This window comes from Bubalus kerabau, chromosome 1 (assembly GCF_029407905.1).
Source record: "Bubalus kerabau isolate K-KA32 ecotype Philippines breed swamp buffalo chromosome 1, PCC_UOA_SB_1v2, whole genome shotgun sequence".
Taxonomy (NCBI): domain Eukaryota; kingdom Metazoa; phylum Chordata; class Mammalia; order Artiodactyla; family Bovidae; genus Bubalus; species Bubalus kerabau.
In genome coordinates, this window is record NC_073624.1 from 261,876,683 (window position 1) to 261,897,282 (window position 20,600).

The following is a 20,600-nucleotide window of genomic DNA, read 5'->3' on the forward strand; positions in this document are numbered from 1 at the left end:
TACTGCCTAGCTACAAGCTGCAGAGGGAAATTAATATTCAAAAGGTTAAGGTGTCTGTGAAATGTATGTAATGAGTAACACTCATAGTTTGTTACTATAGGTTCATTGCCTCTAATGTTGAGGACGGCACATGGATAATTTACGATTCCCATTGTCCCCTCTGCAGGGATTAATTCTGAATTATTTATGTACCTATATACGCAGAGAACTGAAACATTTTAGTTAAAGTCAGCCACTCACTCATAGTCTTGAAATTATGCAGCCCTTGTTGCTAAAAATGATGTTAGCCTCTTGTGATTTAAGTCATAACATTTTATTTTAAGTCCCACTGAGAGAGAAGGCATACAGGAGGGGGAGAAAAAGATATAATTTTCCAGAATATATTTCAGAATGCATTTTTTAAAGATGTAAATAGATAATGGTAATTTTGTTGAGTCAAATTATTGTTGTAGAGAGCATGTAAATAAACCTTTATTTTATTCATGATTTGTGATTTTGTATTGGAATACTCTACGTCTTGTTTTCATACTGGAATCTTTAAATACAAAGCCTCTGTGTTTCAGTAAAGGGAATTCCACCTACGTACTAATTAATCAAAGAATGAAATTTCATTTTTGGAAAATTGTTCTAATCCATTCAGATTTCACACCAAACCATTTCATTTAGTCAACTGAACCCAGAAAAAGTACTATTTCCACTTACATCCCTGTGATTACTCACCGCTATTAAAGGCTCCTTTGACTACATGAGAGTTAATGAAAAAATGCAGGTATTACACACTTCCCTAAAAAAAATAACAGATTATATTCTGAACTGATAATGTGCTTGATAGGTGCTAACCCCCTCAGCATAAGGTTATCTCATGATTTTTAATAAACTGAATTTTAGAACAGTGTGTATATTTAACATGCATTGTTTTGCATCTTTTAGTGTAAATTAAAGATTTCAATAGCAAAATTTTGATTGAGAAAAGTAAAAATGCCTTCTATACCATTCTTCTAAGAAAAAATTCTTAATTCAAAAAGTCTCCAAACAACTGACCCTGGGCCTTTGGAATTCAGATTCCTCAGTCTCTTCTGATCTTAGGTTCATATTTCCCTAATAATTAGGGTACATCTCAAGTAGACACAATGCCGGATAGGGTATTAAGTATGAAAATAGATAAGGAATTTGAAGTTTGCAAAAGCCAAAGAATTTACACATACATATATGCCACCCATACGACATCAATTTCCCTTTTAGCACCCACCCCATACAATTCAACAATTGCTAATAAATTAGGAGGAGGGGCATATTGATGTACTGCTTGACTCTAACACAAAGAAGTGTAGTTAGCAAAAAGCTGCAGTGGGTAATGAACAGTATTTTAACTCGGCAGTTTAACCTCCTTGTCTGTCAGCTGTGACCTTTTACCAACCCCAATGAGAGTCTGATTTCTCACTTTTGCTACTCACTGCTGGATGAGTGAATGTAGAATTTGACAGCGAGAGGTTTTACATGAAAAGGAAAGGTACTTAAAAAGCATGTTTTGTGATGATAGGCTACATTTATTCACTGTTCATTACACAGGGTGCAGCAGCAGCCTTGGTGGATTGATTGGGTGTGAGCGGCTTGTCTGCTGTGGAAGTGAAGAGGCATTTATTGACCTGCATGGGAGCCGGAGTGACCTCTAGATGACCCCCTTTTCACCTGAAATTGACCTTGAAAACAACCTAGGGTTCACTCCTATTTTAAATAGAGTGAAATTCTTCAAACAGCATGTGAATTATTAGAATTGATATATTGAGCATTTCCTTTTTTCTTTCCTCCCTATTTTTTTTCTAAACTTTCACAGAGGTAAATGCACATAGGGGGTAAGGCGAGTGTTGGCTTTTAAATTTCCAGACCCTGCAGCTGCTCTGCTTGGTGTTTGTCCAGATTTATGGAGGGGGCCAACCAGACTTTGGACTGCTTGATGTAAAATTTTACCATTCATCATTATTGATTAGAGTCCACACTCTGTGACAGAACCCAAACCTTACTATGACAATTGCTATTTCAGTTGTTATGGACCATAATGGGCCATAGGGATGATTTAAAGGAGCACAATAGCTATCTGTAATTACACATGAATAATCCATGAATTCTACACCACAACGCTTATAATTAGACCCTTACAACCAAAGCTTGAGACATTTATTCTTGTTCTTTCTTTGGCACCTGTGCCAAAAGTTGCCAATTTACAAAAATTTAAGCACAACAAACTTACCCCTCCCATGTTGAAAGTTTTCATTCTTAGTTAAAGATAAATCACACTCTTGGAAAGTGATATAATAATGCCTTTTTGCAGATGGTATACACAGTAATTGAATTTGCTTCTTATTAGAAAAAAGATGCTCATTATTTCGTCAATTAGCACTGAGTAAATATATTATTTGATAGAATAGAACGTAGAACCAGAAAAGAGAAAATAGAATATTTCTTATTACTGATTTCACTTAAAAAAAAAAAAAAAGTTTGAAGTCTTTTAGTCTTGTATTTGGCCAAAAAGTTAAGGGGAAAAAAATGAAGGCCATAAATTATGTTTAAGTACAATAGAAATGTCTTACACAAGTTTTAATAACTGTTGAAACTAATACACTAACCAAGGGAGTCACATCTTATTCCTCAACAATAAATTATTCTCTAATTTCATGTGGAATGAGGAAATGGAGAAAATGTTAGCCCACTGAGCTTAAGTTTATGTGCAAACCCCAAGGTCCAAAGGGCTGGCACAAACACACCTAATTTAAAAAATCACATATATTAGTGGCCCCTTAAGATATTCCCATGTCTAGAATATATCCTGAAGTGAAGTCTACTCTATGGATATGGTAGTTTTAAAGATATTAAGAGTGGCCATTTCTTCCCTTGGTATTTCCAGAAAACTCCAACACTTATAGATCCAAGAATGGGAAATCTACACAAAGCTTTTGTCAGCTTGCTTCTGCTAGCTCTTAGCATTCGCGTAACCAACTGCTAGATTTAGTCCATTTTGAGATTTTGACTTCCTGACAATTTAGGGAAATAGTTTTGGCAGTGTTTGGGGTCTGTCTATCATGTATTCCAGAAAAGTGTCCCTTCTGCCTAGTTTATGACAACATTTCAGTAGTTCAACCTATCTGGGGCATAATAGTCTTGTTTAACTCCGAAGCATTTTTCATACTGTTCAAATATTTACATGCCGGGCTACAGGCTTATTAGCAATCTGGTGAAGTATTTGTAAATCTGGATCAAAATTCTGACAGGATATTTACTGCATCGACTTGACCTATTTTCTATCTAAAGCCCTACTCCATAATTCTTGTTTCATTTTATGTTAATCCTATGCATAAAAGGCAGTAACCACGACATTTGTACACAGTAACACCCTCGCATCCACACAGGAGGATTCCACTAATCTGATGTTCCTCCACCTCCCTCAGTGTGTGAGGGGCTTACACCCGTGACTCCTTCAAAGCTCCATGAGGCGCTGGTTTAGCCGATGCATGTTATCTATTACATTTTATTTTCCTCCGCTCTCATTATACTGATGAACCACTGCAAGGGTCCTCAGCAGGTTAGAGAACCTGCAAATTGCAATTATTCTAATTTAGGATTATATCATGCTTTTTTAATCCTTGGGAAGATTTTTTTCCCCTGCAAATCATTCTAATATTGAAATGTGTTTTGAGAATTCCATTAAGTGGGTTTCACTACAAGACTGAAATATAACACTTAAGTTTTTAAAAGTAACTAATTTCATATTAAATAAAAGATGACAGGTTTTTTTTTCTGAGTCATGTAAATAATTTTTTTCGAACACTATTTTTTTTAGTACTGTTTTCTTCTAACTGTTCCTGTTTTTGTCTTTACATCAAATAAACTCAAATCAGGGGTGTGTTTTCTTGAACAGCAAATTCTATATGGAATACAACAAAAATAAAGACTTGAAATTGGTATGACATTAGAAACCCATGTACTTATCTAGTCAGCTTCTATCTCATCTTTGTTCCTACCTCTCTATAAAGGATAAGGCAGTTTTGCCCAAAGGAAGAAATAAAAGGGAATCCTCGTTAAAAGGTACATTAATGGAAAAAAAAGAATGGCTTTATTGGGGACATGTGCAGAAAGGGATGTTTGAGTGGTAAATGATAATTTACTTTTGAGGTATATTAAAAAGGTTTAATCTTACTGATCATGAGTTAAATTGGATGTTTTAATCAGTTAGTGAGTGCCAAAAATAATTATGCCAGAGCGCTTAGTCTGCAGAACATGTACACAAAGCATATAAATCCTTTGCTTCCCCAGGGGTTTCTCAGAATAACACACAACTAAGAGACAAAAGCGATATCAAACTCATATAAATTAACATTGCAAATGATCTTAAAAATATAATAAATAACATGATCCCATCACTTTGAATATGCAGCACAGGGAAGGGTGTCCAACACAAATATATGCATTAATCTTCTGTATCCTTACTAAACTTTTTCAGTAAACTTTTCTTCCTTTTACTTTCTACAGTTCAATTCAAGGTCATTCCTTTCATTGAGAGAGCTGGGCAGGGTGACAGAGCATAGAAATCTGTGTTCCCTTTAGCAACGAATGTGAAAAATAGGATTATTTTCCTAATGAGTTTTTATTGAGGAAGTAAAATAAAAGAGTTGGACCCAAGGACCTTGGGAGTTCTTTGAAGTTCTAAAATTTCTATGATTTTAAGATTAATATTAGCTATAATTTTGATACTAGCAAATAAGTAAGAGACTATAAAAATATGGATACAATCATATAAACTCTTGCATAATGAGTTTTGAACTGAAATATTTCTAAACTACAGTTTTAAAAGCTGGGGTAAGTCATAAGCTTTATTCCATTTATATGAAAAATATAAATAATATGTATAATTTTATGTGTTAAATTTGCCACATCTCTTTAAATTCTAATTTAGCTTTCTTTTTACAAATATTACATGCTCTAAGTACATTTGGATAGTTTGGTCCATTTATAACATTATAGTTTGAAAATATTGATATCTTTACCATTTTTTCTGTTGATAATTGGACAACATTTCATGTGCAAACAGCATTTCCTAACATAAATAATAAAATCTTCTGGGGCATAGATTATTTCCAGTCACTTTTTAAAAGTATTTTTCAAGTTTAAAAAACAAATAAAGTTTACATAGCCAGACAGGAAAAAAAAAAAAAAGTTCCTAAAATGTGTGTTTTTCTTTAAATAGAATTCGCTCTGGAGTATTTATTCATGTTTAATGTAAAAGCTTATCATTTTCTGGAGGTTGATGATTACTGAAAGCTAAAAGAGTGGGATGAGGTTAAGTGAATCATCAGTTATAAATCTGATGCTTTTCCCATTCTGTAACTTAATTGGTTTACACTGATTTTGTACTGGAGTATTTAGGGACAACATGGGGGCTTTTCTGTAGATCTGAACAGCTGCTTGATTTGTTAATAAAAGAGGTTATCAGTAGCCAATTGCTCACAGTTGAAAAAATGCATGCTCCTGGTTAATCCACTGGAGAGAGAATTTTTTACATGTGGCTTTTGTGTTTCACATTGTTGCCTTTCAGGTGATTTGGGGATATCCACTTTTCCCTTTTGTAACTCAGTTTACAAAACAGAATTACTACATACAAATTTTTACTCTGTGCAATGGGTTCAAGTATGCACTAGAATTATTCCTCTTTAGAGTATAGGAATAAATGTACCGCCTTTATCATATATCATGGATCAGTTATCACTACTATTATTGTGAGCCAAATATCCCTTTGGGGAGCTTATAAGTTAGGGACCTCCACCAACTAGTTTGTGTATAAATCAACAAACACAAGTCCAAAATCTTTGCAAACAATATGAAGATATTCATAAACATCAGGTTAAGAGACTTTCAACAGAATTATTTTGAATTGACTTCGTTTAATGCCCAAAGAATACTACTTTAAGGAGAAAAGAATTTCTAACCAATCATATGGGAAAGAAGTACTTAGAGTACCATCTTATAAAGCAAATAAAATTAAATGTTTTGCTTCAAATAATGGGCCATCCCTCATGGACAACAAAAAATACAGTTGCAAAAGGAATATGCACATTCATTTGTGTTACTTCTTTCAGGACAACTATCATTAAAAAGCTATTTTTTACTTGTTTGAGAGATATGGTACTTTACTGAATATGCAGTTTTCACTTTTCTCTAGATTTTCAGTATAATTTCAATGGTAAGTTAAATAACAGATATATTTGTATATAGTTCTAATAACCATTCTGAAAATGAAATTTTAAAGTGAATTTAATGCTCTTCAGTTTGTTGTTATTCTTTCCTATTCCATTAATTTCCTTAAATATTATCTGATCCAGAAGAGATAACTCCAATGACTGGACAGTCATAGACCTTGTTTTAAATTTAATTACTTTACTTACCCTGGTAGTTAATAATTCTTCCATTCAGTGAATTCACACTAAATAATCAAATACTGAAATGTCAATGGTGATGTATTGTTGAAGTTCTAAAGAAGAGATGATGAAATTTCATAAATACATTTGAACTTCAAATTTCAAATTAAACTTTTATTTGGTATATTATTATTAATGAATACATTATTATCATCATTCCATTTCCAGAGAATATTATTTTAGCTTACAAAAATAAGAATTCTGTTTGATTTTTTTTAAACAAAACTCCATGGTCAAGCATTATAATTATTTCATTGCATATACCTATAATTCCTGTGCCACTCTCTTGATTTTGGTTAAAACCAGATTTACTCTTCCTCTGCTCCCACATCTGTAGAGTTGAAACTAGCTAGAGAAAAATTCCCCATCATGCTGACTAGTCTCACTTTATATTGCTGTTCATAGCTTACAAGTGGACCATTAATGATGTCATTAAATATGTCTCCAGTCCACTCACACTTGTATTCTCCTAGACAAGTATTTGACATCTTCTCACTCTTTAGACCTCAACATCCTCTTCCCTGTCCTAACTCAGCTGATCATTTTTTTTTCCTTCACTGAAAAAAAAAATTAAAGCAAAGAACTTCCAAAGAATCCATCATTCACATTCCCCAGTACATAAACTTGAATACTCTTCCTTCCTGCCTGATGTTATTCATGCAATTTCCAAACTCTTTCCTCAGTGAAAGTCTGAATTTCATACAATTTCCCATCTTTCATTCCTCTTCAAGGGCATAGCACCAGAAATTCTGCCCCTCACTTTCTCCTATAACATCAACTACTCACTGTGAGCTACTGGTGGCTCAGCCAGTAAAGAATCCACCTACCATGCAGGGGACCGGAGTTTGATCCCTGAGTTAAGACAATCCCCTATTGGAGGGCAAGGCAACCCACTTCAGTATTCTTGCCTGGAGAATTCCATGGACAGAGGAGCCTTGCGGGCTACAGTCCATTGAGTCACATAGAGTCAGACGCCACAGAAGTGACTGAGCACACACAGCACTCATTCTTTGCTAGACCATTCTCATAAGCATATGGGAAATAATATGCCGATTATTATAATAGTATTTGTCACATCTTAGTACAAACTTGTTTTTCATCTTTTTGCTCTCTTCTGCAAAACTCAACAGACTTTTCTATTCTGCATCTAATTCCTCTACTCCCATTCTTTATTAACGTTACTTCAATCTGGACCCCCACCACTACCGCCAAATTCCTCTCTTTGGTCACAACTCCATAATTTCAGTAGTAGACCCACTGATCAATTCCAAGTCCCTGTTCTACTTAGTTTATCAGCAATCCAAAGCCAATTACTCTCTCTTCCTTGAGACATTTCCTTCACCTGTGTTACAGGTCACAGTCTTATGATTTTCATCCTTCTTGACTATTGCCTCCTTCTCTATCTCCTTTACTCTAGCTCCTCTTCTCCAAAGCCTCTTAATTTGAATGATTCCCAGAACTCTTTATTTGATCTCCTCTTTTCCATCTATGACTTACTTCCCTGGTGGCTCAGACAATAAAAGTGTCTGCCTACAAAGTGGGAGACCCAGGTTCAATCTCTGGGTCAGGAAGATCCTCTGGAGAAGGAAATGGCAACCCACTCCAGGATTCTTGCCTGGAAAATCCCATGGATGGAGGAGCCTGGCTATGCCTCATTCCTTGGTGCTATCCCATTATTCCATGGCTTTAAATAGCATCTATATGCTTATATTTCCAGCTCAAATATCTCTCCTGAATTGATGACCTGACACAAATCATGTATATTTCTAATAGACAAATCTAATATATGCCCAAATCTGATCTTCTCTCCCAAATCTGTTCTACCTACAGTCTTTTAGACTCCAGTCAATGACAACTGTATCCTTCAGTTATTTAGGCGAAAAACCATGTTTAATCTATCTGCAAATCTCATTGGCTCAACCTTCAACTATCTAGGATCTAGCACCTGTTACTTCTCAACTCTCTTCTACCATCCTCATCAGAGCTCTATCTTCTCTCATCACCATGGCAGGTCTCCCAGCATGATAGTTACCCCTCTTCCTGATAGTTTATTAATACTACAGCAAAACAGAGCAATACAATGTAGTCATGACCATGTTCTATCACTGGTAAAACTCAGTAGTGAAATGACTCTCCATTTCAAGTTAAGAGTAAAAGCCAAGATCCTTACAACAAAACCTAAAATTCCCAACATAAACTAGAACCCACTTCCTCTCATTCCCATTTTCCATTCTTCTCCCCCTTACCTGCTCATTCCACTCTATCTCCATTTAATTGCTTGGGGCCATTGCTCTAGCTATTTTCTTTATCCAGACCATTCTTCTTGCAGATATTCATTAAACAAATACTTTTCTTTCAAGTCTTTGCTCAAAGCTTGTAATGTGGCCTAGGAAAAACATTTTAAGATGAAAATTGAACTTCTTCCCCCCCAAACTATTGATCCTCTTCAACCTGCTCTATTATCTCTTTATATCTATAACACTTATCTACTTATTATTTGTTATATGATTTACAAGCTTATTACTTTGCTTTTAATTTTTATATTTCCTCTTATCACTAGACTATAAATTTCAGAAGGAACCAGGCATTTTCTGTTTTATCAACTGTTGTATTACCATTTTTCAAGACCCCACCTGACACTTATTCACGAATATGTATTGAAGAACTTTGGTTTAAAAAATAGCAGGAATGGAAAACATATGTATATCTCATGTCTTTTGAAAGTTCTCATTAAATATTCCAAAATGCTTTTGGTTTGCAAATCTTAGTTTTAAACCTAAAATTTCAGTTAAATAATCCACTAGTTTCATTTCTTCAAATAGTTATTAAACACTGTCCCTGCAACAGCAGAGTCTAATTTCAAGGAATTCATATTCAGAGAGAAGAGAGAGACAAATGTTTACCATAGCACAATAAGTGCTGTGATAGAGTTATGCTCAGGATATTATGCTGCCGCTGCTGCTGCTGCTAAGTCGCTTCAGTCGTGTCCGACTCTGTGCGACCCCATAGACGGCAGCCCACCAGGCTCCCCTGTCCCTGGGATTCTCCAGGCAAGAACACTGGAGTGGGTTGCCATTTCCTTCTCCAATGCATGAAAGTGAAAAGTGAAAGTGAAGTCGCTCAGTCGTGTCCAACTCTTAGCAACCTCATGGACTGCAGCACCAGGCTCCTCCGTCCATGGGATTCTCCAGGCAAGAACACTGGAGTGGGTTGCCATTTCCTTCTCCAATGCAGGAAAGGGAAAAGTGAAAGTGAAGTCGCTCAGTCGTGTCCGATTCTTTGCGACCCCGTGGACTGCAGCCTACCAGGCTCCTTCGTCCATGGGATTTTCCAGGCAAGAGTACTGGAGTGGTTTGCCATTGCCTTCTCCGGAAGAATTCTCTACCAGCTGGCAAAAAGAGGGTGTTGAATTGGAGCAGAAGTAGGAGGTGACATTTAATCAGTTAATACATAGCGGCAGTGGTGGTGTAGTCACTAAGTCTTACCTGACTCTTGCTACCCAATGGGCTATAGCACCCCAGGTTCCTTTGTCCACAGGATTTTCCAGGCAAGAGTACTGGAGTGGGTTGCCATCTTCTTCTCCAGGGGATCTTCCTGACCCAGGGATCGAACCTGGGTCTCCTGCAGTGCAGGCAGATTCTTTCCCGACTGAGCTACCACAGATAGCTGATACATAGGATGTGCATCCTACATGTCAGGTGTAGTGAGCGTCAAGGGGTAGAAATTGTTCCAGCAAGCTGATTCTGAAGTACCTATATGATATCTAAGTCACAATAACTTGTTGACTTTTCTATGCACAGGGTCATGAGCCCAACAGAGTTGTTTGGGCTGGAAATCATCACTATATAACTATTGCTTGAAGTAGTAGGCGTTTGTGAGCTTTCTCAAAGAAATAGAGCTATAGACAGAAATTAGAAAATATAAGATCTATCATAATTTCTAAAAACATATGCTTTATTAGGTACATAATTCAAATCAGATAAACATTAAAAAATAATCTTAGAAATGAGGAGGGAAAAAAAACACACAGCATATACCCTCTTCCCCTCTTCCAATTCTGCCAGATAAACTTTTCTAAGGCTTTGAAAATTTTTTCTGAATGTGTATATATTTTATAGAGCTAATTTTAAATATTTTATAGAATACATAGTTTGATGACATTTAAGAATTTTAAATGTATTTATTAGGATTACATATTTTGTGACAATCTTTTTCTAATATGTTTTATTTCATAAAGTGATACACCACCCTCTATATACTATAAGTATACATTCAGATCTTTGATAGTCAAAGCTAATCAATAACAGACAACAAAGGTAGAGTGTAAATTTCCAAGCTATCCATATAATATAGTATTTAAAATAAAGTGAATAGGTCAGTTAAAAAAATAGGTCCTGTCAGGTGGAATTAAGTTGATTCTGGCAGTCCAAAGTTCTCATGGAGAACAATTGGGAGAAAGTGATAAAACATATAAATCATTTGTTTGAAGACATTGGAGAGATGCTGAGGCACCAAGAACTGGAGGGTCTAAAATTCCAGAGAGAGGAGAACCTTGAAAGAATGAGCTGACTTTTGCAGCTGCTTTTTCTATAGGGCTTTTGCCCACTCTAGGCTTGAGCAGGACACTGAGAATTGAGGTTTTGAACTAATAGAGTATCACTTCCAGGAAACAGAAAAACCAAAAGAGCTTCTGATTAAGATTCACAAGGGAGACTAAAGTATATGGCTGGGCTTTACCTCAAAGGACTGCCCAAATTCTGGGGCTTTACAGAGTAGGAGATTAAAAGCTAAAGCATAAAATCTCTGAAAAGTTGGTTGCGGACTTTATCAGCTTCATAAAATGAAAGAGTATGAGACCTGCCAAGAGAATGGGGCCACAATTTCTAGGACTGAAAAATAAAATATCTGAAATTCATATTAAACAGTATCAACAGAATGTTAGAGACAGCAGAGAACTATTCGACAGAAAGAAAATGTGCAGGTTAGCAGAATATATCCAAATGACAAATAAAGGCAGGGAGGAGGAAAGATACATTAAAGACTAGAAAAGGCATAAGAAGAATGTGGGAAAAGTGAAAAAACTCTAGCATATAAATAACTGGGCTCCTAGAAGGAGAAGAGAGAGAGAGAGAGAGAACAAGAAATCAGGGGCAGGGGATGGGCAGAGAATGGGGGTGGGAATGGGAGACAAAGAATCTTTGAAGAGACATTGGCTACAAATTTTCCAAAACATAAAAGACATCCGCCCATAAATTTGAGAAGTCTTATGAATACCATGCAGAATAATTACAAAGAAAGTTATACCAAAGAACACCCTAAGAAGACTGTTCTAAAGCAAAGACAACTGAAAATTAATCAGCAGTGAAAATGAAGTTAGAAGCACCCCAGACACACACACACACAAATCTGAGTCTAAAGACATATTTTTATATGTTCTGCATAATTGCATTTTTGTATAAAAAGTTCAAAAATGGATATCTGCAATCTTTAGTGCTAAAGTCATGAGGGAGGGCAGTGACTAGAAAAAGGTGCAAGTGGTATCTGGGGTTTAGTAAAGTTCTAATTCTTAATCTTGGGGCTGGTTTCGTAGGTGTGCTCATTTTGCACAAGTTCATGATAGACGTTTAAGATACTTTACTTTTCTGTATGCATTTTATACTTTACTTAAAGTTATCACTTTAAAAAAAATGGATACTGTAGGAGCAGAATACAACCCCAGACCAATGGGGTGGATGGAAAATGGAAGAATCAACGAAGAAAGTTAGATTTGACCATTGGGATTGTCTATCTGAAATATGACTCAAAAACAACAACAACAACAAAAACTTGAAATGATCATAATTACTAAATAGCCTTAGGAAGTTCTGTCATAAACAAATATAACTACCTGTGAAAAACATTTTGTGACGAAATTGTTAAACCACCCTACATTTTGATTTCTGGATACCAGCAATGCTTTAGCTAACACATTTTGAGTTGGGTAAGAATTCTAAGATTTAATGTTCTAAGAAATCAAAAGGAAGCAAACAAAATAATCATCTCATTTTTAAAGTAATAAATACGTACAATTTTATGATTTTTTACATAGTGCTGCCAAGTATATAATTTTCTAGTTGATTTCCTTCTTTTCAGTCTTTCTTGATTGTTTGACAATTTTTAAATAATGGTATTGGAATTTGAGTGAAAATGTGAAGTGCACAAGTCAGTGGGTGTGTATATATTTAGGCATAGAATTAAGATGGAAATTTTTGTAAAAGGATGTAATTCTAGCTTACTTATGGGGATTAGAGATATGGTACAAGATAAGAGATGTGACAGAAAAACTGGTTCAGCAGCAATAATAGTAGGTGACATATTAGCAATATAACTAAGTGCCAACCAAAGTCTTTCACAGTTACTACGCCAGGACTAAAATAGAAATCAGACACATGTTTCTATCAGATGGGGGTTCGTTGGTAAGATGCAGCTGTTGTCATCAGTGCAGAAACTGAAGATAGATTTATACTTGAAGAGGTTACAGCATCATCTGATGATCTAAATTCAAGTTTCACTTTAAATGACACGATGCACCTAATAATGAGATGTCAAGTGATTTTGGACACCTTGCCAAGTGGTGATTCTCAAAGCATATAACAAAAATCTTTACATAATCATTTCTTTTTAATTCAATTAATTCTTAGGAAGTACTGTAAAAAAACTGTTGTCTCTCAATATTTATTCCTCCTTTGTTTTTTAACAATAGAATTCCAATTTTTGATGGGCTGTCATGCTCTCAGTTAAAGACTGCATTTCCCAGCTTCCTTTGCAGATGTAGCTATATGACTGAGTCAGTAAGATGAAAATTCAGTATTATATACTTGAATAGTGGGAGTCATCCTTTACCTTTTCATCCCTTATCCTTACTTCTAGAACATACATATGAACTGGAATTCCACTAGCTACCCTGGATTCCATGAGCACATCCTAGGAGTGACAAAGGATGATCTAAAAGGAACTTAATATCTGAAATTGTTTTGGAGCTGCCAGACCAGCCCTGTTCTGCCTACTTCAAGGAATTTTAGACACTAGAGAAAAATTAACTTTTTAGCTCATGATTATTTAGAAAAGGTGTGATATGAAACTAAACCTAAATCTGATGCAAGTATTAATACATATTAAATATAGGAAGTGGTGTGTGCTTGCTCTTCCAAAAAAAAAAAAAAATACAAAAGAGAATTAAAGCTCACTTTTGCACAATGGAGGAAACCTTATAATTTAGCTTGAGTGGAAGTATAGGCATTGTTTATGCTGTTCTCCAGTAAGTGAAAAAGGATACTTTGGTCAGAAGTACAATTTAACCATATTTTTCTGATATAATCTAAAGAACGTAATTTAGATGTATTATCTGCCATAATTAAGAAGTTAAATAAAGATTAAAACTAAAACAAGTGAAGATCGCATCGGGTAAAATATCTAGACCACCCTATGAACACACTAGACAACTGAAGAGTGAACTCAGATAATCACTCCCATTCATTAAACATATTATGTGGGATGAGTGATCTTTGTATTGTAATCTAATGACAACATAGAGACAAGCCTAATCAGTTGTGGAGGGTACAAAATACCAAACCAAACTGGCCACACCTTAATTCAATTAATGTGATTATATAAATCTGTGATTGACGCTTAAAATAAGAAAGTCTTAGAACTATGATTCTCTTCTTGGGATCACCACAAGAACAATTCTATATCCTCACCTTTCTGCCCTCTTGAGTAGCACTTACAAAACAAAAATCTAAGATATAACTAGATGTATGCTCAGTCGTGTCTGACTTTTTGCAAGGCCATGGACTGTAACTCGACAGACTCCTCTACCCATGGAATCTTCCAGTCAAGAATCCTTGAGTGGGATGCCATTTCCTACTCCAGATAACTAGATAAATCCAAGGTAAAACTGACTCCAACACATAAGAAAAAAATACCCTAGGATTTTGCAATCCATGCAGAATTGGCTTTTGCTCATGACCCTGAAAAAACAATCCTTTTGAAGTTTGTTTCTCAGTGAAAGTATGTAGTATTACTTGAGAGGAAACACTCCCAGTTCATACAGCTTTAGGACAAGAAGTCCAGTAGGAGTTCGGTTATTTTGTAAACAAACCACTTAAAAGCTTATTATAGCTTCACTGACTACCCTAAAGCCTTTGACTGTGTGGATCACAACAAACTGCAGGAAATTGTTAAAGAGATGGGAATACCAGACCACCTCACCTGCCTCCAGAGAAATCTATATGCAGGTCAAGAAGCAATAGTTACAACTGGACATGGAATAATGAACTGGGAAAAGAGTTCCAATTTTCCAAATTGGGAAAGGAGTATGCCAAAGCTGTGTACCGTTACCCTGCTTATTTAACTTATATGCAGAGTACATCATGTGAAATGCCAGGCTGGATAAAACACAGGCTGGAATCAAGATTGCCTGGAGATATATCAATAACCTCAGATATGCAGATGACATCACCCTTATGGCAGAAAGTGAAGAGGGGCTGAAGAGCCTCTTGATAAAAGTGAAAGAGGAGAGTGAAAAAGTTGCCTTAAAACTCAACATTCAAAAAACTAAGATCATGGCATCCAATCCCAACACTTCATGGCAAATAGATGGGGAAACAACAAGAGACTTTATTTTGGGGGGCTCCAAAATCACTGCAGATGGTGACTGTAGCCATGAAATTAAAAGACGCTTGCTCCTTGGAAGAAGTTATGACCAACCTAGACAGCATATTAAAATGCAGAGACATTACTTTGCCAACAAAGGTCCACCTAGTCAAAGCTATGGTTTTTCCAGTAGTCATGTATGGATGTAAGAGTTGGACTATAAAGTAAGCTGAATGCCAAAGAATTGATAATTTTGAACTGTAGTGTTGGAGAAGACTCTTGAAATCCCTTGACAGCAAGGAGATCAAACCAGTCCATCTTAAAGGAAATCAGTCCTGAATATTCATTGGAAGGACTGACGCTGAAGCTGAAACTCCAATACTTTGGCCACCGGATGCGAAGAACTGACTCATTGGAAAATATCCTGATGCTCTGAAAGATTGAAGGCAGGAGAAGGGGACGACAGAGGACGAGATGGTTGGATGGCATCAGTGATTCAATGGACATGAGTTTGAGTAATCTGGAGATGGTGAAGGACAGGGAAGCCTGATGTGCTACAGACCATGGGGTCACAAAGAGTTGGACATGACTGAGTGACTGAACAACAACAGCAACAACGTAGCAAAAGAAATGAAGAAGTAACACTTTCAACTTTCTATATATACCTATAGAAGATGTATAATTCTGTTATATATATGAAATCACTCTACCGCTGAAAAATCTCTATTTAGGCCTCATTCTGTAAGTGAATACTTCCCACAGACATATTAAACATATACCAAACATGCACAGGAATAATATTTCAAATATCTTCACTTACTATAGGCACCCACACTTTGCCTTGAAAATTACTCTGCTGCTGCTGCTGCTAAGTTGCTTCAGTCGTGTCCGACTCTGTGCGACCCCATAGACAGCAGCCCACCAGGCTCCCCCGTCCCTGGGATTCTCCAGGCAAGAACACTGGAGTGGGTTGCCATTTCCTTCTCCAATGCATGAAAGGGAAAAGTGAAAGTGAAGTCACTCTGTCGTGTCCGACTCTAGTGACCCCATGGACTGCAACCTACCAGGCTCCTCCATCCATGGGATTTTCCAGGCAAAAGTACTGGAGTGGGGTGCCATTGCCTTCTCTGGGAAAATTGCTCTAGACTTTTCTATTCTCTAATTCTGATAAAAAATGCTCCTGGGTCTCTAATTTCAACACCCGCTGTTGACTCAGTGACTCTGGTCAGCTATATGTCCACAGATTCTTTTCAATTCCTCCCAAAGGAGAGTGGGTCTATTTCCCAAGCCATTGCATTTGGGCTAGTTTTATGATTTGCTTTAATGAATAAAATACGAAAGGATTGAAGTTGTAAAACTACTCAACCCTGGACCTCAAGTCTTTGGCTTCCAGCAATGTTGCCCTAAGACTGACATATAAGGAGCCAATGTAAACTCCTGTTGATAACAGCCCATGAAGTACTGAGATTCTCCAGCCAACAGTCGACTATCTTGGACATTCTAGCCCATCATATTCTCCAGTGAAATGTAATTTCCTGAGAATTACAAGAGGCAAACCAAGAGGCAAACCATCAACAAAGAAAGTTCCCAACCCAGGATGAATGGTAAACGGTTCCTGTTTTAACACATACAATTTAATGTTGGCTTGTTGTGAGGAAGACAATTGATATAGTTAGTACCTTATCTTCCTCTCCCACAGTAGACTCCCAGATTGATGATTTGTCTTTGGGCCACTGAACTTAGTTCTGGCTTTTTTTCAAATATCTACTACTAAAACACAACTTGAGGATAACTTTTGTCCCATCTTCATGGTCTGCAGCCATGGTAAAGAGATCTCACCCAGGGATCTATCTTTCTAGCCCTGTAACCGTCCTGTTTATTGTCTACCTCCTTCTCTGTGTTGCTGCTCTGTGTACATACCAAAATGGAATCCTTAGATATCAGTCAGATTTACTCAGTAAATTTCTTCTTTCTTAAAAAAAATGGTTAATTCTGTACTTGAAAATGGCCATACAAAGATGAATAAACAAAGACAAAATTCATACCTTAACTATAGAGAATTAACTAAATAAATAATTTAAGAATAAATATGTAATGTAATAGATATTGACTGACATACCAGAAATTATAAAATCTTGAAGTATACATGTCCTGTGGTTTGGGAACTAACTACCAAGCTTTCCTCAACTGGGGATTGGTGAAGATTTTAAATTTAAGTCCTCAAATACCTTGGAGAAGGAATGGCAACCCACTCCAATATTCTTGCCTGGAGAATCCCATGGACAGAAGAGCCTGGTGGGCTAGAGTCCACGGGGTCACAGAGTCAGACACAACTGACTGACTAACACACACACACACACAAATACCCAGGTCTTCATTGTGCTTTGATTAGGATAGGTTTGGTTTTATCCTCTCAACAAATTTTAATCTTCTAGTTCTCAAACTGATTTGTTAATTGCAGAATAAGCTTGGCCTAATTCTTCAATTCCTAGTCTGAACTTCATACAGATTATCAACCAAGATACCATGGTATAAATGTTTCTGATCCTGAATACTGGTGAGTACACCCATGTAATTACAATAAATATTCCTATAATGTTCCAGGATTCTGCAGAAGTTTTATTGAAAACAACATTCATGAAGTGACTGATGGAATTGTGACCAGAGGTTCCTATAGTGTTTCCTTTTCTATCAAGAAAAATGTAATAGATTGACTGTGGCATTGGAGAGTTCTCCTTGACTCAGTTTCTCTCTCAACTGTCACTTTTTATTCATAATCAATTACCTGTAGATTTGGTTCAAAGCATTTTGTCACATAACCACATATATCATTACAGACGATTTAGTCTTTCACCTATCAGCTGCTTCTTCTAATTGTCTGCCATTCCAAATTCAACTATTTAACCACTACTTAACCACTGTTAAGTTTTTGTGAAATTCCAGTGTGTAGCTAAAAAAGTTAATAATATTTTTAATATCCTTCTCTTCTTCTGTTAGTCAATCCTTAAATACTTTCTCCTTTCATAGACCACAGAGACTATAATCTACTATATGTTTACTAAAGAATCATGTAAACAATTCACATTTTTTACAATCCTTTAGCCAAAATGAAGTAATATACAAAGTCTAGAAATACAATGATTTTTTTTTCAAAATAACTCACATTTTGTGTGTTCAATAACGGAAAGACAAAATTAGACCATTCTGCAAACTTCCGTTTTGCACATCTGGGGCAATTTAACAATCAATGTTGCCCCACTTGTTAAGTTAATTCCTATTTCTTGTCAAGGAGAGGATATAATGCCTACTCTAGAGTAATGGTATGGTAATTCTACATAAAGTCAGACTTGTGGGTTTTTTTTAATAGGGTTCTGGAACTCAATATCCACCATAGGAGTCAGGGGTGTTTCCCACACCAACAAGCAATCCTGACACCAGCTGAGAGTCCTAAATTTAACTCAATTCTGACATTACCTGGGATAGAGTTCGATTCCACAGGTTGCGGGTTTTCCCCTTACCCTGGGACACTCCCACCCCAACACACACTCACTTCAGATGCCAGTCTCAAGTCCATGTTGTTACCTGCACTTTTGACCAGCTGGCTATACATTAGAGGGTCCCAAAACCCCACTCGACCCTTCAGCTCAATTAATTTGCTAGAGTCACACACAACTCAGGAAACCCGTTCACTTACCAGATTAGTGGTTTATTACAGAATATAACTCAGGGAACAGCCAGATGGAAGAGATGTACAGGGCAAGGTGTGGGGAAATGGCACAGAGCTTCCAGGCCCTTACTGGCTGTGCCACTCTCCTACACCTCCACCAACTCAGAAATTCCCAGAACCCTCTCCTGTTGGGTTTTTAGAGGCTTCATTACACAGGCATGATTGATTAGATCATTAGTCACTGGCCATTGACTTAACCTCTAGCCCCTTCTCCCCTTCCCAGAAATTAAGGGATGGGGCTGAAAGTTCTATCCCTCTCTAGTTTGTTCACCTGGCAACCCACCCCACACTTAGGTGCTTTCCAAAAGTCACCTCATTAACGTAAACCAAGTTATGGTGGTTAGGGATTTGTTATGAATACTAATCCTTTGCCTTTATGACTCTGAAGCATTTTCAGGAACTGAAGACCACAGACTAAATATTGTACAAAAGATCTTCCCCTTATTACTCAGGAAATTCCAAGAGCCTGGGGAGCTGGGAGCCAGGAACTACAGACAAAGATCAAATTCATGTGAAAAATATGTGATTGAACATCTGAATGACCAAATATGTATTTATTATAAACAAGGTGCATGCATGAGTGCTAAGTCACTTTCATTGTGTCTGACTCTTTGTGACCCTATGGACTGTTGCCCGCCAGGCTCCTTTGTTCTTGAGACTCTCCAGGCAAGAATATTGGAGTGGGCTGCCATGCCCACCTCCAGGGGATCTTCCTGACCCAGGGATCGAATCCACATCTCCTGTGGCTCCAGCATAGCAGGTGGATTCTTTTACTGCTGAGCCAACGGGGAAGCCACTCACAAGCCACAATGTTGTGATACTGTAATCTGTAACCCAGATTTAATCATTGGTCTCTGGATAGTTTTCTGAGCCTAGTATTTCACCTTTCTTTTAAGTTCTCATTGGAGTTCTGTGTCCTCTGAGAACTAAGTTCTGTCTTGCTCCTTCCAGGGACATGGATTAGGGTTATCTGACTTTTACTGGACAAGTGTTCTAGGTTATTGAAAAGAATGTACTGAAAAATGTGTTTTATTCTATGCAGGAGTTGGGATTTGATTAAGATTCAGTGGTTCTAAATGGGGGAGTGATTTTTCTTCCCATGTAATATTTTGGTTGTCATAAGTGTGTGGGAAGCTGCCTTTGGCATGCAGCTTCTATTGGGAAGAAGCCAGGGATGATCCTGTACATTCTACAGTGCATAGACAGTCTCCAAAACAAAGCATCACGTGAACCCCAAATGTCAATAATGACAAAGATGAGAAACCTTGAAATGAAATGGAATGGTGTTTAATACACTATCTTGTGCTGAATTAGGAAGACGATAACTGTATTTTAACAGAGTTCCACTAGATAATACTGATAATTTTGATTATGCAGTGTGACATAAAGCAAAGAACATGATTTAATTTCAGGTGAAACTGGTTTAAATCTTACCCCCTCCACTTTTTATCTATGTGAATTTGGATCCTTCTGTGTCTCAGTTTTCTCATAAGTAAAATGAAGATAATAGTACCTAATTCATAGAGTAATTATGAGAAATAATAAGTTCTTGAATACAAGCTACCTAAAACGGTGGCTGGAGCAAAGGAAGTTCAATTCAGTTCAGTTCAGTCACTCAGTTGTATACAACTCTTTGCGATTCCATAGACAGCAGCATGCCACACTTCCAAGTCATTGCCATCACCAACTCCCAGAGCTTGCTGAAACTCATGTCCATCAAGTTGGTGATGCCATCCAACCATCTATCCTCTGTCAAAAGGCAACAGTATATT

At 36.8% G+C, this 20,600-nt stretch overlaps 1 long non-coding RNA gene across 27 annotated transcripts in view; it reads right to left on the bottom strand.

Moving 5' to 3' along the window:
• Positions 1 to 20,600, bottom strand: part of LOC129639491 (uncharacterized) — a 347,939-nt gene that overhangs the window by 304,157 nt on the left and 23,182 nt on the right. For all 27 annotated transcript variants that reach the window (XR_008708473.1, XR_008708446.1, XR_008708438.1 and 24 more), the window contains 3 exons: positions 18,796 to 20,577; positions 8,714 to 8,853; positions 6,435 to 6,520 (listed from right to left, as the gene is read on the bottom strand). This is a non-coding gene — a long non-coding RNA (uncharacterized LOC129639491). The remainder of the gene's footprint in view (positions 1 to 6,434; positions 6,521 to 8,713; positions 8,854 to 18,795; positions 20,578 to 20,600) is intronic.